The sequence below is a fragment of the Euprymna scolopes genome, chromosome 38 (assembly GCF_053919585.1).
Source record: "Euprymna scolopes isolate OS-2025 chromosome 38, ASM5391958v1, whole genome shotgun sequence".
Classification (NCBI taxonomy): Eukaryota; Metazoa; Mollusca; class Cephalopoda; order Sepiida; family Sepiolidae; genus Euprymna; species Euprymna scolopes.
In genome coordinates this window covers 2,976,960-3,003,889 of record NC_136519.1, presented here as the reverse complement: position 1 = coordinate 3,003,889, position 26,930 = coordinate 2,976,960, and the positions used below count along the sequence as shown (strand labels likewise).

Here is a 26,930-nt window from a genome sequence, read left to right as displayed (position 1 = left end):
ACATAAAGTGCATGATATGATCCAGGAATTAATGACTAACGATAATATATTAAACAATTTATGAACTAAAATTGAAAATAAAGATAATAATGAATAGGCTCCTATATGGTTGACTATTTTAAAAAAAAACTGATTACATATAATGATAGAAGATGTATCGAGACACAGGAATGGGTATGTTTGATCCTGCAGAACGGTGGTTCATAAAAATTGTGGAGTCGGCGTTCACGCCTGGTCCACAAAGTATGGAAATAAAAAATTTAAAAATTAAAAAAATGTTTACAAGTGCTTTTGATATAGATGTACATAAGAATACGTTGATAAGTATGTTTTAACTTAAATAGGGATGGTATAATAAAATTGTAGGGTCTGCGTTCGCGCCTGGTCTCGATAGAATGGAAATAGGCACACACTTTAATATAGACTTTTCATATCTATCTGCGTAAGTATACTTTGATAATTATGTTTCAGTTTGAAGACATATGGTATAATAAAATTATGGGGTGTTTTGACCTCCATAGAATTGAAATATGTCACAAAGTTTAACACGGTTTTTTGATATAGATCCACAGAATATTGTGATAAGTGTTTCAGTGTGAACAGGTATGGTATAATAAATTATGGGGTTTATCTATTTTATTTTTACTTTCATCATATTTTGCTTTAGTTTTGATACCCCCAAATTCGAAGCTATCTCTTTACAACCATTCCTTTTCATAACCTATCATACTTTCATAAATCCGAGCCGATTTTCTGTAGGATGTTTTTGAACCCAGTCAACGACTGGTACTTTGCTAGTATATATGTATATATATGTATATATATATTTATATATATAGAGAGAGAGAGAAAGAGAGAGAGAGAGAAAGAGAGAGATACAGTGTATCACAAAAGTGATACACCACTCATACTTTTTCAAATATATGTATATCTCTTCATGAGACACAATTGAAAAGTAGTCTGTGTGCAGAAAATATAACGGAGTTAATTTATTCTCCCGTCAAAATAGCTCAAAATATAGCCATTAAAATTAAATCGCTGACAACAAAAGTTATTACACCTCTTACGAAAAGTTGTTAATATAAACATACAACAGGTACATCTCACGATATTTTTTGTAGGCACCAGCATTGTCCAAAACTGCCTTTACTGGGCATACAGTTTACATGAGCTTCACATGTAGCCACTGGAATGCTAAGGATGGAATACTGTTGCCATATCTGGGCTGGAGCTGCTAAAAACAGCCTATCCTGCCTTGACAGAGTACAAAATAGACTTCGTGGCTTAGTGGGGGATGCCCGTTTCTCTACCCTGCAACCTCGCTCCCACAGAAGAGACGTTGAGAGCCTATCCTTGTTTTATCGTTATTTCCATGGCAGGTGCTCGTCTGAACTCCAATATGTGGTCCCCCCTCGCCAATCTTTCACGAAAAACACCCGTCTAGCTGAATCCACTGTGAAAACATTCCCCCACTCTTTATCTGTGCCTAAATCAAAACGTGGATTCCATGAACAAAGCTTCTTTCTTAGAACTGCACGCCTGTGGAATTCTGTTCCGTCTGCCTGCTTCCCACCGGACTATAACTTGGATGTGTTCAAGTCCAACGTTAACAAATTCCTAATGAACCGCCCCCTTAAGTAAAGATTTCATCAAATCTCCACACTAACGTAATGTACTTGCAATAACCCTTATCCTGAGTGGCTTCTGGGCCTTGATAAGTGGTGATCACTGTGTAAAAAAAAACTACGATGTCGTTGAGCTGGCAGATATTTGAGACTTTGCACACCTTTCTGCTTGAGTATGCCTCAAAGATGTTCTATTGGGTTCAGGTCAAGAGACAAGATTGTGCAGTTCATCATTTTTACACTCAGCTATTTCATAAATCAGTCTTGAATGTGTGTTTTGGGTAATTGTCATGCTGGAATACTGCTCTGCAACCCAGTTTTGGGAGGGTGGGGATAATACTCTGCTACAATATTTGACAGTACATATTGGAGCTCATGTTTTCCTCAATGAAATGTAATTTTCTAATATCTGCAGCACTCATGCAGCCCCAGACTATTTCATTCCCACCACTATTCTTGGCTGTAGGTATGACACCTACCTTTGTACTCCTAACCTTGTCGCAGCCACACATGCTTAAGGCCATCTGAACCAAACAAATTTTATTTCGCGTCATCAAAGGTCATGGTTCCAGTAATCTATGCGCTTTGTTGCTTTCAGCAAACTGTTTGCGGGCTTTTTCGTGTTTTGCCTTCATTTGAGGAATACACACATAATGTCTAAACATTTGAAAAATTGTGAGGGGTGTACTCATTTTTGTGATACACTATATATATATATATATATATATATATATATATATATATATATATATAGTGTATATATATATATATATAGTGTATAGGAAATGTTTTGTGAAACAAAAGGTGTTTACAAGACGCTTGGTATAAAAATAAATATCCTAATATCTGTATTTGAATAGATAGATTTAAGTGCAAATGTATTTTTATTTTATTGATCATGCGCTTTTACATCTGGACTTTTTTTATCCGAGATTTCTTAAGAACACATGTTGCGCTCTCTGCTTGTTCTATTTATAAAAGCCAGTTCTAGCGAATTGTCACCAGTCAGTGTTCAATACTATTTACAGCTGAGACAACGTAAAATTCTACATAATGAAAATCCCCATCTTTTGCATTTTTCTTATGGCAGGTGAGAAAATTTCTCAAATTCATTTTAACATTAAGAAAATCCCTGTAATAACAACAAGAATTTTTTAGACAGATGATTCACAAAAGAAAATAAATTTCTTTGTTTTTTGTGTTTAACAAAAGTAATCCTGACTTAAACAAAATATTCAACTACCAAGCAATTATTTAAAATCGGCATTGTTTATCGATAACAAATCAAACACTTGTAAATTTATTTTCCTTTATCGATTTCGACACATTCCAATTTGGGTTAAAATTCTAAGGTTGTTGCATTCAACATCTAAGAGGATCTGTAAACCTTGTACTTGATAAGCGGTGATTGATTACAAACAATGCACCCTTTTCTCATCTTGAGCAATCTTGCCGACAATATGACCTTATAATATTTCGTAACATACAAACTTTTCGTAAATGAACGAATAGATCACTGTTAAGTAGGGGTTAATGTTTTATTTTATAAAACTATTGAATTTATCAATGACTATCCGCGCTGATAAGGCTGCTGATGACTATATATATGTATAGATAGATGTGTATATATATATATATATATATATATATATATATATATATATAGAGAGAGAGAGAGAGAGAGAGAGAGAGAGAGAGAGAGAGAATTTATTCATAGATGTTATCTTTTTATTGTACCATTTGTTTATTCTTTATTTCATTTATTCATATTTTTTGCATTTTATTTTTATATTTTTTCTTTTGTTGCATACTTTATTTCTTTTTATCATTTTTTGTTTCTTTTTTATTAGTTAATTTAAATAGAACGTTGTAATTCGTATACCCCTTCTACGGACCTACATAAATCCTCGATTTAAAAAAAAATATTCCTTAATTATAACCCATGGCTCCATATGACTAAAAAAGCATCAATCAATTTTTTTCCTGATAGTATAGATGCACGTATGTCATGAATACTCACCCCGTACTCCACGATGGCATACGCAGTATCCACCTATCTTCATATTATAATATCAGCTATGCTCCTCCTCTATTGCATAGTTACCCTCTTCCCACTGTTTAAATGTAATACCCTCTTTCTATTACGCCAAATTATTGCGCGTGACGTCGCATCTCTCTTCTAATTAGTTTAATTTAGCTTCAAAATACGTTAGTATTAATAGTTTACTTACCCTAATTCATATAACATCCATATTGAATAAACTAAAAAAAAAAAAAGAATTATTATAAACGATAACGAAGATTTTGGAAATACTAAGCATTTAATATAATCAAGACTCTTTGAATTAAATAATTAACACACTGAAGTACAAACTACATTTCATTATTTGTATTTACAAATTAATTAGTTTAAATGATTTGATTGAAGAATCTAATATTGCATAACTCATGTCCCGATGTAAATGTTTTACAAGAAAATTATGTTCGAGTTTGTAATAGTAGTTCGCGTTATTTTAAAATTGATCTATCCAGTTTCTCCCTTAGTAATAATAATGATTTTGCACGGTTGTGATAAAAATCAATAATTTAGACAGTTACATCAATCATCTACCGCTATCGTAGTTCTTTTAATTGTATCTAATTAACCAAAGTCGATTATTGGAGCTCATCATAACAATCTAAGGATACTTTCGAATACAATATATAATGTATAAAAAAATTCATATACAGCAATATAAGATACTCACATATGCATATATATATATATATATATATATATATATATATATATATATATATATATAACTACTTAATTTACTCCCATAAAGTTAATATACGAAGGTATGAATTTATGCGTAAATTTTAAGTATTTACTTCAAAAGTGCTCAATACGTAGGTAGAGCTAGTTAGTAATTTATAAAATATATATGGCGATTAAGCTACACTGAATATTCCGCGTTTCATCCACTCTAGGACTACCCAGGCTGATGCGCATAAGCCTGAAGAGTCCTAGAGTGGATGACACGCGGAATATTCAGTGTAGCTTAATCGCCATATACATTTTATAACTTACAATATATACATACGTATATATATATATATATATATATATATATATATATGCGACACATGTGAACAGAGCTTCTCAAAAGCTGGCTAAATCAGTCACCTCAAGTCACACAAAACTCATGTCCATATCGACTTGATACCATTGTCCGAAGCAAACAATCTGTGTAATATGCAGCAAAGTTTGCAAGTCTACTGCTAATTGGAGAAGACATATTGTTCATAGGATTATCGTTCAGACTCTAGAAGAATCAACTCAGTGGAAATTGCTCAATTTGTATGCCATATCTGCTTCAAGATTTGCAAATCTGTGGCGGAATTGCAAAGACATCTAAGATGGCATGGATGACGAGATGGGGAGGACTCAATATGAAGGCAATCATCTGGAAAGATGGAGCGATTATATATATATATATATATATATATATATATATATATATATATATGCACATATATATACATATATATATGCACATATATATGTATGTACATATATATATAGCAGTTGTATATGTTAGTTTTCTACATATACCCCAAATAAAATGTTTACCAAAATTTGCTCAGTGAATAAACATAGAGTGTTTATAGGCTGCTTTATTATACAAACATTATCGGCTACATATGTGCTTACATGTTTCTACCGTTTCTCATTTCAAAGAGACTGCCTCATCAGTCCAACCGTATTGCGTAATATCAAACAATCCTATTCATATAAAATGCATTGTTTAACGTGCTAAAAATGCATGTGTGTGTAGATCTATGATCATACGATTTTATGTATGTGTATGCGTTTGTTGATACGGACAGCGTACTATACGATGTCGTCGTTTTATGAGAACAATGTAAAACCGCTTATTTAAACATAGATAACGCTAAGCTGACTGATTGGAATAAAGCTTGTCACTTGAATAATCAAGGTGAATATGGTCAGAATAAAGTAAAAGTGTTTGTTTCCAAATGGGTGACGGATAATGAAATATTTAAAACACTTTTACAACCTATAACTGACTAATATTCAGACGCTCCTCTATCCTCTATTCTCAGTGGTTTACGGGTGTTTTAGTGTATATGGATTAATCATAGTGTTTTTCTCCTTTTTGATAAATAGGAAAAATACTTCTTGTATAAATGGAATAAATCTGGAATGTTTGCACATATGTAGCCAATAATGTCTATATGATTAAAAAATATCCTGTATATGCATATATTTATAGAATTTTTACACATTTTTAAATGAACAATTTCTTGTTTTCAACTTTATTTAATATTTATATAGTTTGCATATCTCGAACTGCTAATCACGTAGACATCACTACTAGCATTAAGCGTTTCTAACTCATTTTGCTGCGGATAATAAAATACTTTCAGTCGGTTACTTCTTGATACTGATTGGCGAACAGATTGATCCACATAGAAAAATAAACATATTTTCTAAAACAAATTACGTGAAATATATTTAAATAGAGAATTTATTTTACTAACATAAAAACATATTTATTCAAATATTTGCCAAAGGAAAGCTTCATCCCATCTAATCGGAACAATTTGTTCCTGAACTTAACTGCAAAGATTGTAATTAAATTTATAAGATTTAAGAGCAGCTGTCAGTTAAAACCAGAAACCAAATATATATAAATATAAAGTTAGAAAAGGAGAAATAATATGAAATATCTATACAAATTATAGGAGAAGAGAATCACGAAAGGAGACATGACTAAAGAAAAAGGCAAAAGAATGCAATCAGAATTGACAACATTGAGGCTTAAATAGATAAAACACAAAATAAATGCATACTCTGTTAACAATGAGACGAAACGTTAAACAACATAATAATTGAATGCTGAAAACTAGCTCCAAATTGTTACAAGAATAGACACAACTGCGTGATGAAAGCCGTACATTAAAAACCTTGCAAATGATTGCATTTCTAACGAGCAGACAGAGCATAGAGACAAAAATTGGAAAAAAGTACTGGAAAATGAAAACAATATAACAATTTATGAAATAGAGGAAAAAATACATCTAGGCCATGGAATCTGATGCCATAATAATAAACAAAAGGAAAAAAAACTGTCAAATTGTTGACGTTAGCTGATCGAGAAGGTAACAGAGGGAAGATAAAAGATCAAGAGAAACGAAACAAATAAACGGAACAAATAAAAGAAACAAATAAACGAAACAAATAAACGGAACAAACCAACCGAACAAATAAACGAAACAAATAAACGAAACAAATAAACGAAACAAATAAACGGAACAAATAAACGAAACAAATAAACGGAACAAACCAACCGAACAAATAAACGAAACAAATACACGAAACAAATAAACGAAACAAATAAACGGAACAAATAAAAGGGGCAAATATACGAAACAAATAAACGAGCAAATAAACGGAACAAATAAACGAAACAAATAAACGAAACAAATAAACGGAACAAATAAACGAAACAAATAAACGGAACAAATAAACGAAACAAATAAAACGGAACAAATAAACGGAACAAATAAACGAAACAAATAAACGGAACAAACCAACCGAACAAATAAACGAAACAAATAAACGGAACAAACAAACCGAACAAATAAACGGAACAAATAAAGGAAACAAATAAACGGAACAAATAAAAGAAACAAATAAACGTAACAAATAAACGGAACAAATAAACGAAACAAATAAACGGAAAAAAACCAACCGAACAAATAAACGGAACAAATAAACGAAACAAATAAACGAAACAAATAAACGAAACAAATAAACTGAACAAATAAACGAAACAAATAAACGAAACAAATAAACGGAACAAATAAACGGAACAAATAAACGAAACAAATAAACGGAACAAATAAACGGAACTAATAAACGGAACAAATAAACGAAACAAATAAACGGAACAAATAAACGGAACAAATAAACGAAACAAATAAACGGAACAAATAAACGGAACAAATAAACGAAACAAATGAACGAAACAAATAAACGGAACAAATAAACGAAACAAATAAACGGAACAAATAAACGGAACAAATAAATGAAACAAATAAACAGAACAAATAAACGGAACAAATAAACGAAACAAATAAACGAAACAAATAAACGAAACAAATAAACGAAACAAATAAACGGAACAAATAAACGGAACAAATAAACGAAATAAATAAACGAAACAAATGAACGAAACAAATAAACGAAACAAATAAACGAAACAAATAAACGAAACAAATAAACGGAACAAATAAACGAAACAAATGAACGAAACAAATAAACGGAACGAATAAACGAAACAAATAAACGGAACAAATAAAAGGAGCAAATAAACGAAACAAATAAACGGAACAAATAAACGAAACAAATAAACGGAACAAATAAACGAAACAAATAAACGGAACAAACCAACCGAACAAATAAACGAAACAAATAAACGAAACAAATAAACGAAACAAATAAACGAAACAAATAAACGGAACAAATAAACGAAACAAATAAACGGAACAAATAAACGAAACAAATAAACGGAACAAACCAACCGAACAAATAAACGAAACAAATAAACGAAACAAATAAACGAAACAAATAAACGGAACAAATAAACGAAACAAATAAACGGAACAAACCAACCGAACAAATAAACGAAACAAATAAACGGAACAAATAAACGAAACAAATAAACGTAACAAATAAACAGAACAAATAAACGGAACAAACCAACCGAACAAATAAACGAAACAAATAAACGGAACAAACCAACCGAACAAATAAACGGAACAAATAAACGAAACAAATAACCGGAACAAATAAAAGAAACAAATAAACGTAACAAATAAACGGAACAAATAAACGAAACAAATAAACGGAAAAAAACCAACCGAACAAATAAACGGAACAAATAAACGAAACAAATAAACGAAACAAATAAACGAAACAAATAAACTGAACAAATAAACGAAACAAATAAACGAAACAAATAAACGGAACAAATAAACGGAACAAATAAACGAAACAAATAAACGGAACAAATAAACGGAACTAATAAACGGAACAAATAAACGAAACAAATAAACGGAACAAATAAACGGAACAAATAAACGAAACAAATAAACGGAACAAATAAACGGAACAAATAAACGAAACAAATGAACGAAACAAATAAACGGAACAAATAAACGAAACAAATAAACGGAACAAATAAATGAAACAAATAAACAGAACAAATAAACGGAACAAATAAACGAAACAAATAAACGAAACAAATAAACGAAACAAATAAACGAAACAAACAAACGGAACAAATAAACGGAACAAATAAACGAAATAAATAAACGAAACAAATGAACGAAACAAATAAACGAAACAAATAAACGAAACAAATAAACGAAACAAATAAACGGAACAAATAAACGAAACAAATGAACGAAACAAATAAACGGAACAAATAAACGAAACAAATAAACGGAACAAATAAAAGGAGCAAATAAACGAAACAAATAAACGGAACAAATAAACGAAACAAATAAACGGAACAAATAAACGAAACAAATAAACGGAACAAACCAACCGAACAAATAAACGAAACAAATAAACGAAACAAATAAACGAAACAAATAAACGAAACAAATAAACGGAACAAATAAACGAAACAAATAAACGGAACAAATAAACGAAACAAATAAACGGAACAAACCAACCGAACAAATAAACGAAACAAATAAACGAAACAAATAAACGAAACAAATAAACGGAACAAATAAACGAAACAAATAAACGGAACAAACCAACCGAACAAATAAACGAAACAAATAAACGGAACAAATAAACGAAACAAATAAACGTAACAAATAAACAGAACAAATAAACGGAACAAACCAACCGAACAAATAAACGAAACAAATAAACGGAACAAACCAACCGAACAAATAAACGGAACAAATTAACGAAACAAATAACCGGAACAAATAAAAGAAACAAATAAACGTAACAAATAAACGGAACAAATAAACGAAACAAATAAACGGAAAAAAAAACAACCAAAAAAATAAACGGAACAAATAAACTGAACAAATAAACGTAACAAATAAACGAAACAAATAAACTGAACAAATAAACGAAACAAATAAACGAAACAAATAAACGGAACAAATAAACGGAACAAATAAACGAAACAAATAAACGGAACAAATAAACGAAACAAATAAACGGAACAAATAAACGGAACTAATAAACGGAACAAATAAACGAAACAAATAAACGGAACAAATAAACGAAACAAATAAACGAAACAAATAAACGGAACAAATAAACGGAACAAATAAACGGAACAAATAAACGAAACAAATGAACGAAACAAATAAACGGAACAAATAAACGAAACAAATAAACGGAACAAATAAACGGAACAAATAAATGAAACAAATAAACGGAACAAATAAACGAAACAAATAAACGGAAGAAATAAACGAAACAAATAAATGAAACAAATAGGTAGAATCAGAAAACTGAAAAAGATATGAAAAAAACAACAACAACAACAACAATAATAATAATAATAATAATAATAATAATAATAATAATAATAATAATAATAATAATTGCAAGAGCACTAGAAACAGTTTCAAAGAACTCAGAAACAGGCTGGGAGAAATAAGAATACAGGGAAGACTTAAATTATACTACGAACAGCAAGGCTGAGACCAGCTAACTCTTGAGACGTACACTTTAATACGGAAACAAACATACTAAGTTAAAAACGCTAACAAGTCAGATCTCTTTCTATAAGAATACACACACATTTACAGACGCTCACACCTTCCAACACAGACAGACACACACACACATTATATATATATATATATGTATATATATATGTATATATATATAAAGGAACGTGTCTGTGCGTGTGTGTCTGTGTGTGTACATTTCCCTACGGAATAACTCTGTCAATTGTTAGTGTACAGACTAGAAATTTGATATACAGGTTACTGAGATTTGGGAAAATCTTTGTGGTCGGTTTTCTGTCACAAATGTGGCTGTTAATAGGTCAAAGTTCAACGATTTACGTTTGAGAACTCTACCAATCTCCTCCAACAATTTTGGGTCTAAACAATTGAAATTTTTTATATAGGTTCCTTGGACATGGCTCTTACTTAATAAATTGATTTAAGCCCAAACCAATAAATGTTAAGGTGTCAAAATAGGGGTAAAAGTTTGTAAAATTTGACATCTGCGGTCTCTACCAAACTACTCAAACAATTTCTGATCCAAGCATTTGAAATTTTACATAAAGGGTATTCAGAGATAAGGCAAGCTTTTTAATCGGTTTAGGTCGAAATTTTTTAGTTACCAATATACAAATGCATGTATGTATGTTTGTATGTCTGCCTAAAACTTTTGACAGAGACGACGGATTTTTACAAAATCAGTATAGTTTTGAAGTTCGATCTTTCAGACGACAACTATCGAAAAGATTGCTAAAAACATTAATATCTTCACCTGAAACTAGTCAATTTTCTACGCTTTTTTCGCCGATATTTTTGAAAGTCATCCTCTCCTTTCGATTTTCTAGCCTTAATTAAGACCTACGCCACTTCCGGTTTGGCAGTGATCGTAACAGAAAAGACGTAACGTTTTTTTTCACCGTTCGTTTCGCCTTTCGGGGTACGGATTCGAGCCTGCCTTCCTACTAGCCCCCCTTTTTTTTGCTCAACACATCCAAACACCCGGGCAACGCCGCTCTGAAATGCTTAAATATATATATATATATATATATATATATATATATATATATATATATATATATATATATATATGTTTAGAGGTACAAAATTTATATGATTTAAATAAAATGTATGGAATTTTCTCGAGTGCTCTTTCGGCTATGAACCTGTCACTGGCGAAATTAAACAGCATTTACAAAACAAAAAAGATTTAATCTGAAATTACTGCGTTTAAAAGCGACTAAAACTTAAACGTTGCACAAAGAGGGGAAAAATGTAGTGCTCTCTAATTTGGACAGTAATATTGTTTTGTAGTCTATCGATTTCTCATGAGGAGATGATAGCCGAAAAGGCCCTCAAAGAATTTCCGTACATTTTATTCAAATAATTTATATATATATATATATATATATATATATGTGTGTGTGTGTGTGTGTGTGTGTGTGTGTGTGTGAGTGTGATTTAAAGGTTATCGAAATGAAAAAGAAAAAGAAAACCGTTTTTCTTTTACATTTCGATACTTTTTTGTGACAAAGAGCGGAGGTCCGCTTGAAATATAAAAAATAACAATAAAAATATTAAATACAAAAAGTAACATCGTCTTTCGTGCTTTAAAACCCCCCTCATAATCTTTAAATCACTATCCTAGAAGCATACGTGGACTTTTAACATTACACACACACACACACACAGACACACACACACATATATATATGTATATATGTATATATATATATATATATATATATATATATATATATATATATATATATATATATGAATGATAGATATTATGAAATAATTCCACACACAAACTAAACCGCGGTGCACGCAAACTATGAAAACCAGAACGGAAGTTCTGGACTCTAACCCTAACCCTCCTATGGGATCATGGATAGTGTGAGATTCATATGACAGGGTACTCTCATTGCATACACGGACGCGAGTTTCGAATTCTAAATTCGGACATGGTTCTAGTGATGAAACAGAAGAAGGTCTCCTGGTTTATGATTCTGGTGTGCGTTATCTGCACGTTTGTGTGAATGTGGATATGATTATATATCGTAACTTAATCAATTCATTCATTTGCTGGCTGAGTTAGCTTAGTGGATTAAATCGTCACAGCGACTGTAAAATCTTATGAGACACCGACCTGGGTTCTTAATGAATAGCTGACTACATCCATTATTATAAAAGTACATTATACAGTTAAACTTCGCCGTGGTTTGCTTTATCTCTGTTAGTTTATAGACTTTCTAATGCGTGACGTAGTGGACCGTGTGGCAAGGTACACGTCACGTCTACAAGTGCATCGAAGTGGCTATGTTTTACGCATTATTACATTAGTGTCTGCAATGTTTTGTCTGAACTGCGACATTTTTTAATGATCGAAATATATATATATATATATATATACTTATATATATATAAAGATATATATATATATATATACATATATACATAAATATATATATATATATATGAGTAGATAAGAATATAAGTATTAAAGATACGTGAGGACTGTATTACATTATCATCTCAATCATTAAGACTAAAATTGGGAAAATAATTGAAAAGGGAGACAAGCGGGGCTTATAATGTAAAAAAAAATATCACGTTATCCTTTATCTCTTTATCTCATTATCCTTTTACCTATTTATATTTTTATTTCTTTATCTTTTTCATATAACTTGCTCCTTTTAATCGGGTTGTGCTTTTTCTATACTGATTTGTCTTTTCGTTCACAATTTTTTTTCGAATAACTTTATATGTTTGCATTGTATATATACTGTAAGAAAATCTGCTATTGTTTAAAAAAAACACAGAGATTACGAGGATATTAACTATTTGTTTTTTCTACCGATTGTAGGCGCCATTTTTGCTGAAGACTGTGTTAAGGTTGCTCAAAACAACTGCGCCAGTGCTTTTACAAATTACACCCCGGGCTCAACAGTGAACTATTGCAGGTAAATTAAACAGGGCTAAATACTTCGAAACGTCGATTCTTTTTATTGAACTACAACGCTGTCTGGCAACAACAGGAGGCAGAATAGATTATTATATAGAGTAAATCTATTTTATGAATTCTATTCTTATCCACTGGAATTTTTAACAATACTTGTCCAGCAAATTATACCCAGTGACGTACTAGAAGTTAAGCAATAAAGGTTTGTCTTTTTGTAATGAAATAAATGAGTCCACTACGAAGCATTAAACAATTAATGATCATAGTTTATATTTATTGTTTTCAATTTTATAACTCAGAAATTTTAAAGTAGAAACAAAGATGAGTCTTCCCAAAAAGAATCTCAAATGAAAACTAAAATTGACTTTTTCTAATAAATGTCATAAACTGGTTCCCTATATCAATAAGTAAAGAGTATGTTAACTAGTATGCATTTGGATGGCAATTATATAGTACAGACGGAATTTGCACTACAATGAGTAAGCGTGATTGAAGCAGGGAAATTGGTCAAGGATTACACCCCTATATATAATGAGCAATACATTTTTGTGCCAAATGATATCACATACAAATGACGTCACAAGGTATAGAATATAATTTCTAGACAGTAGGAGTCGGGAAGCAAGAAAGATGGTATTTCTCTAAAAATGTACATAAATGCCACCCTCTATGTCTGCCGTCTGCATCTCCCAAACGTAAAGTAAAAGAACAAGTAAGAATTAATTTAGGGTTAGAGAAACATTCTCTGACTAATAAAACCTTTGAAACTCTGCCGATTGTGTTCTCATGCATGGGTATATTCGCCTTATGTAAAACTGAAGGTAAACGTCCACAATGATTTACAGTCTATAGATGTAAAAGCGGCAATCAAAGAAGGAAAATTTTGATCGCTCACGGGCGAAAACACACATCAACGCGTTTATGCGAACAGGTTCTCTTTGTTTTACGCAGAGATTTCATAGACCAATGCGTTTTTTTTAATACATAAAATAAATAATTTATATTTATTATCCTAATCTTCATAGTTGTTGTGCCATCCCGTTTCGGCCAACTCATCCTCTGGCCTTCTTCAGGTGATTAACCGTGAAGGCCAGAAAATGAGTTGACGGAAACGTAATGAAACAACAACTCTGGAGATGAGGATAACAGTCTACAAAAATAAATAAATACACAAATTACTCGTCTTAAAGAATTCCAATAAAACATATTATAAAATAAGTTTAATATTATTGTGTAATCATCATATCAGATAATGGAAATGAAATGACTCAAATTTAACCTTTTAAAATGACCATTCTACGTGAAACATTGTCCATGATAATACGTAGACATTCAAAACTTTTTTTAAAAAGATTCAGTACTACTTAATTATATATAAGTCGTGTTCCAAATTGTTTGCTATGCTTGAATCTGCGTCTAGATATTGTATTCCATTTCAAACGTTCCCTTGGACAAGTTTTGATATTCAATTATTTCGTTCCCCCTTCTAATACAAATATATTTTTTTTTAAATGCAACAACATTTTTTAAAACAACCGACATGAGCTTTATATTTCACGAAAGCTTAGCATATACAGTTTTACAAACTAAAAAGAAAATATCGACATATGTACTTTTAATACTTATGCAGTTTTTAGGAGATACAAGGTGTAGTCACAGTTTTGTTTTAATGCAACACGTTTCTTTGTATATAACATCGATTGAGTCTGCTAATTTTTAAGATAATTTATATCCTATTAGTGCTTCAAAAGTATTGAAAATCATAATTTTATCTATTAATGACTTTTATGCAATACTAGCTTCATCTTCTTAAATCCATCCATGTGTTAAATATTAAAATATAATTTTAGAAAATAAAATATTAATTTATCACTCGATGTTATATTTGATAATCGTGTATTTTCTGTAACTTTTTTAAGTGTACACTTTTAATAAATGAATCAGTCATTAGTGTTGAATTTTATAAACAATAAAAGATGCATGTGAATAGTTTTAAAAAAGCAAACAATTTGGAGAAAAATAAAAGGTAATCAGTTTACTTCAATTTTACGGCAATTGTTACTTTCTGAAAGAGATTTCACAATTTAAAAACAATCAACGTTTTATTAATCTTTCAGGATGCAATTAATAAATATAATACTTTTGGCAAAGATGTGAACAAGAGAGCAAGTAATACAATGATTCAAGGGATTTCGAAACTTTCTTTTTTATACTCGATTCGTGTCATAATTGCGTTGATGTTTTACTTATTTTTGTTTAATTTCTTTACTAGTCACGTGCAGAAAGTTGAGAAATGTCTGAAGACTATCCACCAGAAATGCTACACCCACTACTACCATACATACGAAGATATCTGCGGACGTAAGTGCATATTTTAACCTATTACTTATTGTATCTGGCAGGTGCCCCGTAAATGTAATCTAAGGGCGAGTCAAATGATTGCATTTTTATGCATCGTTTTTTTAATGGAATTTTAGTTGGTAGAAATAGCAATTAAAAATCAAAATTGAAAATATTGAGAATTGGGCAGGGTTGACTTAGATTGTTTTTGGTACGCATGCGCAAATACAAATGTATACATTATAGTCGATTCTATTTTAGCTACTTCTCATCTTATTTAATTGGAATTCATTATTTAGATGAGTGTTATTTATTAATTTTTATTCATTGCTGACTATTATCCTCATCTTTTTCTTAGTTGTATCACGGCGTTTCGGCCAACTATTCCTCCGGCCTTCGTCAGATGGTAACCGCGACGGGATAAAAACTCGGAATCTCCTGACTGCATTCTCTGCAATTACTGCCTTCCATAGTGAGACGACAACAACTACGGACGGCATTAATTGCAGAGGATGCAGTCAGAAGATTCAGAGTCCCTATCATGTCTTGGTTACCATCTTACGAAGGCCACATGACTAGTTGGTCGAAACGTCGTGAAACAACCAAGAAAAAGATGAGAATCATAGTCCGCAATAAATAAAAATTACTTCTCATTTATCTGATTATAACTCAAATATTAATGTCTGTGTTTGTAGTGCTATATGTTCTGGTTTCAATCCTCGCTGATGGCATCCAAATCGTATATTTTCATTTGATTATATACGAATTCGTTCCAATTTGTTAAATAATTTTCGCTTTTATAACTGTGTGTTAGAAACGCAGTGGCAAGGAGGTGTTTTTTCTATTTTGTTTTTAAGAAAACACTAACGCGCTAACGTTTTGTTTAAATTATTATTGCATGATCTTACGTAGCATTTTATTTATTTTTTTAATTCCACGTTCGAAAATGCGCATTGTTGCCTAAAGAGGTCTCTAGTTACTAAATACTAGAAGACCGAAACATGCTCATAAATGTGTAGCAACAAATTACTGCTTAATTTGAATGTGTAGCAACGATTACTGCTCAATTTGAATATATGTATATATATATGTGTGTGCGTGTGTGTGTATACATATATATGATCAGAAAGAGAGAGAGAGAGAGAGAGAGCAAACAGAGAGATATGCAATTGAATAGGCAATAGCAATTCCGTAGTTGTGTTCATGTCATCTGCGTTTTTATGAAAGTGTATGCTATTTCTCATTTAAATGCCACAAATCGTGAACATTTTTAAATAAAGAGCCAAGATATCATTAGGATGGCGCAAAATTTTACGTAAAGATGTATAATGCCGAGTTTGACAATTTAAGATATACTGAGAGAATACTAATTGTCCGACTTGAAAAAATGGCCTTCAGCGATATCACATTCGTGTATGTTTCTGTATACATATATATATGTATGTATATATATATATATATATATATATATATATATATATATATATATATATATATATATGTGTGTGTGTGTGTGTGTGTGTGTGGGTATGTATATACAGGGTGACCAAAAAACAAAAACAAAAGCTAAATGGAGGCCATCTAGAACATATGCTATAGAACGGAGAAAAAAAGGCAAAATACCCTAGTGTTTTGATGTGATGTTTTGAATATAATAAACTAGTTATGAGCAAATTTTCATTTTATTCGGACAAAACACTAAGAAATGAGGCTCAATTAGTCGGACCGGGTTTTTTTGGTCACTATATATATATATATATATATATATATATATATATATATATATATATATATATATATTCCATAATGTTTTTAGGGATAAAAATTTAAATATTGCAATTAGGAAGGGAAGACTTTTATGATTCATGATTAAAAGTAAATATGTATATATATATATATATATATATATATATATATATATATATATATATATATATTCCTTTAATATTCTCTCCAAAAAGGGAGGAAAAGGGAAAAGGAGAGGAAAGAAAGAGAAATGGGGAGGCAGCTAACCGGTTTCGACCCTCGCTTCTCAAAGTTGTATCGAGGGAATTTTTAAAACAAAGAATAAAAAGCGATTAAAATTGCGTTTTATTCAATGTACGGGGAGAAAAAAAAAGTGGGAAAGCGATTAAAACAAAACAGCGTTATGGTTGAATACCATAGAGATTAATCAAGTTCAAACCCAGGAGGGATTCCCTTTGCTTGCAAAGAGAAGGTTTTCTAAGTCGAATGTGAATAGTCTCTAAGATCTTAAGGTGGTATAGTGAATGAGCGCGACTAAAAATAGAAAAAGAGTCCGTGCTAAAGTTCGCTGCACAAGACGGGTTTTTAAGTAAATGATCAGTAATTGAGGACCCGTATGTGTTAGTAACAACGTCAGTTGCCCGGTAGGTTCAATTCCTAATTTTACTGAGTACATGTTGTTGGATTCTTCCATCTAATCTTAATATCGTTCGACCCAAGTAGTTGGCACCGCAATTGAAAATAACGTTACTATTATGGGGGGGATGTAGAACATCTTTTCGAGAAGATGGTAATAAAATTCTCGTAGAGAACACAACACGCACATTGGCAGCAAAATAACATCCATGAACTGCTGAACTTATTTTTTTGGCAAATTTCTCACTTACTGTACCCAACCAAGGTAAACGAATATAAATTGGACATTTGGCTACCATATTCTCTTTAATTCGAGAAAATTCAGCCAATTTCTTTTGAATAACTGACCTAATTACATCTAGTGGCTACCCGTTTTTTGGATAAAGTATCCGTAATTGTTTCCAATTCCTCATCTAATTGTAACTTGGAACAAATCATAAGGGCATGATGTGTTGGGGTCCAAATTAGATTTATCTTACGTTTTTAGGGCAAAATGAATCCCAACGAGTGTACAAACCTGTAAATGTTGGTTTGCGGTATATAGATGTATGGTAACTAGATGGCGTTTTTGTTACCAATACATCAAGGAAAGCTATGGATGAGTTGCACTCTCCCTCATAGGTGTACTTAAGCGCGGATTGCAGTCCATTGCGCAAAGAGAAAAGGGTGTTTGCTTCCGGTCCGTTATTAAATAAACAGAATGTGTCGTCAAAATATCGGAAGTACAGTAATGGTTTTATGGGTCCAGATAGTAAGTGCTCTTCATAGGACCCCATAAAAATATTCGCCATGGTCGGTCCAAGTACTGACCCCATGGCAACGCCATCTTTTTGCCGATACATAATATTGTTGAAACTAAATTCCACAGATGTCGTGGCAAATTTCGTAAGTTCAATAAAGATGTTTTCAGGAATAAGAATCGTAGACTTTTTAATAAAATCAGCAAAATAAAATGAATCTTTAAGACAATATTTACTATAATATTGTGAAACAGGTTGTAAAATGTCAAAGATCCATTTTGAGACCTTATGTTGCGATGACCCTACCATGGAGAGAATGGGACTTAATGAGATATTCGCTTTATGTGTTTTAGGGAGACCATATAACCTTGGGCGGATAGATCCAGAGAGTTTTATCTCACTAGCTACGTTCGTCGAAAGTACACCGTTTTTGACCCACTTGACCAGTTTCTTTTGAAATTTGGTTTCCAAGGAGGCGGGTGAATCATGAGTTGCGACAGGGCCCACTTTTTGAAATTTGTCTTTGTCATCTAGTATTACTGACATTTTGTCAACATACTCATGATGATTTAGTATAACCACCCCTGTCCATTTATCTGGTCTAGTAATGACTAATGATCGGTCTTGTCGTAGGATTTTAATAACTGCAAAATGCTTTTTGCGCCATTTAAACTAAGAATGCGACACTGGTGTACTGGCGTAACTGTGAGCAAGGTCATTCAATTTTACCTTGAGATCCCTAGTTTTGGTTTCGGCATTGAGGATTTAAAATTCCGAAATTACCTCTTCTTGTTTAACACAGGGCAAAGGAATACAAAACTCTAAACCATGATCAAGTACCATTAATTCTGAAGGTGACAAGTCATGGGAAGATAAATTAATGACGTTACTTCCAATATTTGGGTTAGTAGTACACCCAAATTTTTTATATATTAATTGTTGCAATTTGTTATTTGATTTAAGAACTAATTTTTTAATATCTCTTTCTTGTAAAATTGCAACATATCGTGCAAAGCAAACTTTATCAAAGCACGAAAGAATGCTCACTACTTCCCTCCACAATTGAATATTTTCACTCTTATATTTCTCTAAATTCAATTCTAGTTTATCCAAAAAAATATGGATAAAGGCATTCTCGATTTTGTAATTCCCAAGAGTCGCGTGATCTTGTTCTGTCCGCAATGACAGGGTAAAAATCATAATTAATCCTTAATTGTATTTGTAATGTCACCCGCAGTGAGAATTGAACCTTCAGAATAGAGTAAATTTTCAACTGAAATAAATAAGTACTTTATCCACTACGCTACATGTTGTTATGAAAAGAAACTCTGTGCAAATAACAATCAAGATGAAAGCAGAAATTGTAAGATGTAAATACTACGAATTCTTATATTTTATTAAAAGCTCACATATAGCAAATAATATTAATAAATTTTAAGTATAATATATTTATGTAACGTGGTTTTGACATTTTGTTAATAATCTTTTTTCTTTTGTCAATACAGCACATTAAAAGACGGCGAACATGATGAATAGAACGTAAGTGACATGTATTTTCAATGTTATAATTGCCAATGTCAGACATGTAGACGTCGTTCCATGAATGTTAATTATAATCATGTTGCTAAGCATTAAAATGTATAGTAAATAATGATAAATGGTTTATAAAAATAATGAAAAAAGCGAAGTGCTAAGTTAGTGTATCATTAAGTAAAACAATACCTGGCAATTTCAGTTCAATATGACAGTGTTATAAATATGAAAACAAACACGAATGTAAATGTTCAATATTTTGAATATATATGAAAATGTACAATATTTAGTGCAACACATTTATAGCAGTATAATGTTGTTTTTAAGTTGTATAAAAATAAAAGCACAGAACGAAAAATATCTGATAATTGGTACATAAAAAAAAGATTAGAAACAGTGATAGATAATATACAGGGTGTCCGTAAAGTTACTATACAGTCTTATTGTTTTATTGTATTATATTTGTATTAATAGTGTATTTTCTGAGATTTTTATGAACAAATGTGTTATGTCTTTTTATTTCTTTTGTTACAACTAAATATTTTAATACAATATCTTACTGTACTGTTAATATATTACAGGGTGTCTGTATAGTAACTTGTAAGACTGTATAGCAACTTTACGGACACCCTGTATATATATATATATATATATATATATATATATATGTGTGTGTGTGTGTGTGTGTGTGTGTGTGTGTGTGTGTGTGTGTGTGTGTGTGTGTGTGTGTTAAATTGTACACCTTAATCATAATTTTACATTTGAAGTGCAAAAATAACTCAAATTTAATTAAATTATAAATTTCTTTTATAAATCAGAATAGTTCGTAATATAATCTATAACAAATCATTATTTACATATTCCAGTATTGAATAGTTATGTTGTCCTATTTATTCTATTAATATATGTTTGCCCAATGCATTTAGAAATGTGGAATAAACGTTACTTTGTTTTAACATATTTTCGCCTTAATTTTTACTAGGACTGAATTCAATAAACTAGGAACATGTTTCGTAATGGATATGATTGTCAGATTTTGGATGTATATATGTCGAATTTTAGTTCTTATTTACGTATTGCTTGTGAGTGAAGCTTCAAAGAGAGGAGAGTCTAAAATTAGTATCGAGCTAGGACTGCACCATAATAAACCAAGTCTCTGACAGCATAGACACAGCACTCTCACTCGACACTAGCGCACAAGTACATGCATTTGGTGACTTTAATGTCCACCACAAAAACTGGCTTGGATTCTCTACTTACACGGATGCAGCGAGCAGCACAACACATAGTTTCTCTATATCTCATTCCCTATCACAAATGGTTACGTTTCCAACCCGTTTCCTTGACCAGCAAGAACAAATCACATCACTTCTAGATCTGCTTTTGACCACAGTTCCCGAGGATTGTATAACGAATACCGAGAGCCTACTTAGGAACGCTAATCATGCAGTGATAATGGTAGAAATCGCTCTAAACTCTAGAGCCAAAACTGAAGAGCCAGTGCTCAAAACAACGAGATATAAAAAGTCTGACTGGAAAGCCCTCAGAGATCTTATCGGAGATTCCCCATGGGGAAATTTATTTTCTCTTTCTGCTGAATACTGCGCAAATGAGACCACTGAATGGTAAAAACAGCAATTGAAGCACATGTTCTCATGCGGAAAATTTATATCAAGCCAAACTCTCCTTAATGGTTTACTTCTACTTGCGTAACTGCCATTGCTCAAAGGCAGTATGCATACCGCATATTTAACCGACATAAGTCCAGTTCAAACAGACACAAGTATATAGAAGCTAGAAGTAACGTTAAAAAGAAATAGCCGTAGTTAAGAGAGAATTTACGGAAACCACTAATAAACGCATCGAAGCACAAAAATAAGGAACTCGTGACTTCTGGAAAATCTACATCAGTGTAGTAAATAATGGACAATCAACAATTCCCCCACTAACCAACAATCACGAGGTTATTTGCTCAGCAACCGTGAAGGGTAACATGTTGCCAGTCGGTTTGTCTCAAACTCCACACTGGACCCTCTCAACAAACCCCTACCTGACTTTTCTATGCGGAGAGACGCCACGCTAGACGATCTGAAAATCACCCCTGCTCAAGTGCATGCTTTCATAAAAAGCCTTGACACTTCAAAAGCATGTGGATCTCATCCCAGCTGTGCTATTAAAAAGTGCTCAGCCGAAGTAGCTCCAGTTCTCTCCAAACTCTACAACAAATGCCTTAATGAATCTTGCTTTCTGGGCTGCTGGAAAACTGCTTCTGTGGTACCAGTATTCAAGAATTCTGGCGAAAGAACTGACCCATTAAATTATCGCCCCATTAGCCTCCTCCCACTTTTAGCCAAAATATTTGAGACCTTAATTAACCATGATCTAGTCCATCACCTTACATATGCTAAACTTCTGATTGACCAAAAATATGGATTTAGACAAGCCCGTTCCACAGCAGTTATCATAACTGTAATCTCTGAACGTATATACCATTCACTGGACAAAGCGGGGTAGGGCAGAGCGGTAGTTCTAGATATATCAAAGGCTTTTGACAGGGTATGGCATGGGGGTCTCCTCAGGAAAATTAGATCATACGGTACCACTGGTAAAATACTTAACATCATTAAATCCTTCTTGGATAAGAGAAAAATCCAGGTTGTCCTCGACGGTCGTACCTCTAAACAATATGATATAAATGCGGGAATGCCCCAAGGGTCTATCCTTTGACCTCTGTTGTTCCTAATATTCATAAATGACCTCCCCGACAAAATTGCCTCTGAGATGGGTATATGTGCTGATGACACCACACTATGTAACGGGCACGACAGGAAAACAAATAACACATATCTAAAGAAATGGCAGAAACACTAGAGGATGACCTCCAATCTATAATGGAATGGGGACAAAAATGGATGGCCACATTCAATGCCGCCAAGACTAAACTAGTTTCCTTCAATAATTCAAAGAAAACTTCTCTACCAATGGCCAACGACTCTTTATCTGGGAGTAGATCCTTCAAACCCTTTGGCCTAACGTTCACTGGAAACATGAGTTGGAACAATTACATTGAAAACATTGCCAGAGCCGCAGGTAGAAGCTAGGCTCTCTTTACCGTGCTAGAAAACTACTAGCATCCGAAAGTATCCCATACCTATATAAAGCCACCATTCGCCCATGTATGGAGTATTGCTGTCATATTTGGGCTGGTGCATCTGCTACTAGTCTCTCGATCCTAGACAAGGTTCGAAAAAGATTCGCCAATCTAATAAGCCCTGAACTGGCATCTAACCTTCAGCCTTTGTCCCATCGACGAAACGTTGCATCCCTCTGCCTGTTCTACAAGTATTTTTATGGCGAATGCTCTGGCGACTGCAAACACTTGTGCCCCACGATGTAAACACCCTCGACAAACCCGACAGGCAGCTAAATCCCATCCCCACACAGTAGAGATCCGTAGATGTAAAAGATCTTTCTACTCCAGTAGTTTCTTCCCCAGAACCGTTAGACTTTGGAATTCCATTCCAGGTCCCTGCTTCCCCAACTGTACTGACGTGTAGAAGTTAAAGTGTAACGTAAAACGACATCTTGCTGCCCAACTCCCTACATAATACCCAAGTAGATGTTGCCCCTGATAGTAGCCCCCTACACGAAAGTGGCAATATGCCTTGTTTTGACGTGAAAATGTAATAAATATATTCTCGAAAGTTTTTTAACTTTAAAACTATACACAAAAAGAACTATTTAATTGTTATTTTATCATTCATTAGAAAACAATTTAGTCAGTAAGTCATTTACTAACCGGCAATAAGTGCATCAATTTGCTCTTTCGAATTCACTATAATGGTAATTGAAAGGATCATCAGGTGTTTACCATGAGACACTGTTTCGGGAATAAAACAAAACAGTATATTAAATCGTTTCTCCCAGCAGTGGTGATCAAACACGACATCCCTTAATCTTAAGATGAAGACATGTTACAGATATTAGATATTTGGCTAATATATATGTATATATATATATATATATATATATATATATAAAATATATATATATATATATATATATATATATATATGCAAAAATTTTGTTGAAAATTCACGTTTTCTTTTTTATAACCTTCATTTATTTCCTGGATGTTTCCATTACAGCCGTTTCATTAATGAGTTGGAAATTTTACGATTCATGTTTCCGTAAAAATATTCTGTCCTCACCAACTTCTTCAGATGCTTATCCATTAGATTTTTACAACAAATGGTATATTTTTAACATGCTGGGCATCGTATTCGGGTAAAAATATTTCCACAGCCATGCTTCCTCACTTCCTCCAAAATTATATATATATATATATATATATATATATATATATATATATATATATATATACATATATATATATATATATATTAAGAGAGATAGCCATGTGTGTTTGCACATATATATAATGTTTGTATTCTATATATATTTATATATAAAGTGCTCATATATTTTATATCATATGTATATATATATATATATGTGTGTGTATGTGTGTGTACATATTAAATGAAATGCTGAAGTGCTATGAAATAAGATAATGTGCAATACTGTAAACACAAAGTTCAAATAAATATAAGTATCAATATTTTTTACACTATCATTTCAAATTTAATTTTCAATCTCTGTGCTTATAAGCAACATTTATAATTACACTTATTTATATTGCTAATAATATTTCCATCTGATAAGGTGATCCAGTCATTAGAAAAACCATGGATTAACTAAAATACTTTAAATAAATAATGTTTGTACGCTTTTCTGAAACCATCAAATTTGTAGTAATTATACTTGATTTCATGCAGAATTTCAATTTATACACACACACATATATATACACATATATATATACATACATGCGTATAAATTAAATATATACATATATATATATATATATATATATATATATATATATATGAGAGAGAGGGTCACCAACAATGTATTTTTAATAATGTTTTATTATTTAGTGTTTTGGTTTGTCATTGAAAATTATGTTTAGATCATTGTAATAATGTTTTTAAATCATTGAAATCGTTTTTAACGCGTTTCAGACGCTCTGTGAAGCGTCTTTTTCAGAAAGTATTTAAAATGTAAGATATTTAGAATATACTCAAGATGTGTTTAAAATATATTGAAAATGTAAAAGAGCATTTTCGTAGTTCATTTGAAATGTTCTGAGCGGTGGAAATATGTGTAAATGATGATACTTTTCATTCGTATGTTCAATTTTTATTACTGATTCATTAGGTTGGACTGTGGTCACTGCTGTTTTATGTTTTTCTCTATCCCCTTCTCTTCTTGTGTTTTTACTTGTCTTTCTTTGTTTTTTCTCATTTATTTCCTTCTTTTACTCTTACTTGAGTGGAGGTGCGGGCGCATTGGTACTTGGTCAACTGGGTGCATAGGGTACGGTGTGTGTGTGTGTGTGTGTGTGTGTATGTGTGTGTTCTGCTCGTTGCTGTTAGAGGACTCACTTTTGTAATAATCTAGCAAACTTATATGACGTGAGAACAATCTTAATGAATGCAATACTTTTGAACTATTATAACAAAACTGCGTTCTTTTCTTTTCAGAAGTTTTTCCGTTTGGCGTACGTTCCGGTAACCCATTTACTGACGCTGACGTATATGTACCTTGTAATTGTTTAAATAAAATCATTTAAGCAAAACTTGCATCGTTATTTTGCTTGATTTACTATCTAAGAGTTCTGTCAGGGTAGACTACCAAACGATAACTGTGATCTATCTTTGAACTTCATTGGATAAATACAATGCATCAGATTAGCAAACAGCGATTACACTTTTGACATTTATAGTACATATATCTTTCTTTGTATCATCGTTATAAATTTTGTCACTGGGAAATACACACCTCACACGAGATAATAACAAAATCTATCACTACAAAATTTATTATTTTTATTCCTGTCTTAAGATAAGAACACATTGCAGGACGTGAACGTTTTAAGAAGGTTTCAGTTTATAAGAGAGGGTTGAGTGTAAATGCAGGTCTTAAAATATACTTGTTTGTAGCTCCAAGAAACTGCTGCTTTTCACGATCGTTTATTAATTGACAGTGTTTTTATAGATTTTATGCAAGATATTTATTTTGCAAGCACCTCGCTCTTGCCTTTTCTTTTAATTTCGTTATTTATATATTTATCTTCATATTTAAACCCTTAAGCATTAACACTTTAAAAACATTCTAACACTCCGTTTCCTTTTCCATATGCTAGTACACACATGTGCCATAATGTTGAGGCAACCAATATATTAGGAAACAATCCTTTAGACGTGTGGATTTTTTAGACGAGAAACAACTGTTTATATTACTTATCTTGATCGCACTATTGTGCTCATCTTGAGTATTATTAGTGCAACGTTTCGGTCGATGTTGCCTTCGACCTTCATCAGGCACGTTGGTCGTTATCTTTGAAAATTTACTGATTCACTAGATAGTTTCGTATTCTTGGAGTTTTTTTTAGCAGTGGTTTCGTATGTGTAAAAAAATTAGTTGACAAAGAGTAGGCTTCTA

At 32.0% G+C, this 26,930-nt stretch overlaps 1 long non-coding RNA gene across 2 annotated transcripts; it reads left to right on the top strand.

The window, feature by feature from the left end:
• The first annotated feature begins 2,561 nt into the window (after positions 1–2,561).
• On the top strand, positions 2,562–26,064 carry LOC145263008 (uncharacterized). 2 transcript variants are annotated; one of them, XR_013864448.1, is made up of 5 exons: positions 2,562–2,715; positions 13,273–13,369; positions 15,641–15,729; positions 20,336–20,369; positions 25,973–26,064. It is a non-coding gene; the product is annotated as an uncharacterized LOC145263008 (long non-coding RNA). The 2 variants fall into 2 exon arrangements; XR_013864447.1 differs by having other exon boundaries at positions 25,970–26,064.
• The last annotated feature ends 866 nt before the right edge of the window (positions 26,065–26,930 follow it).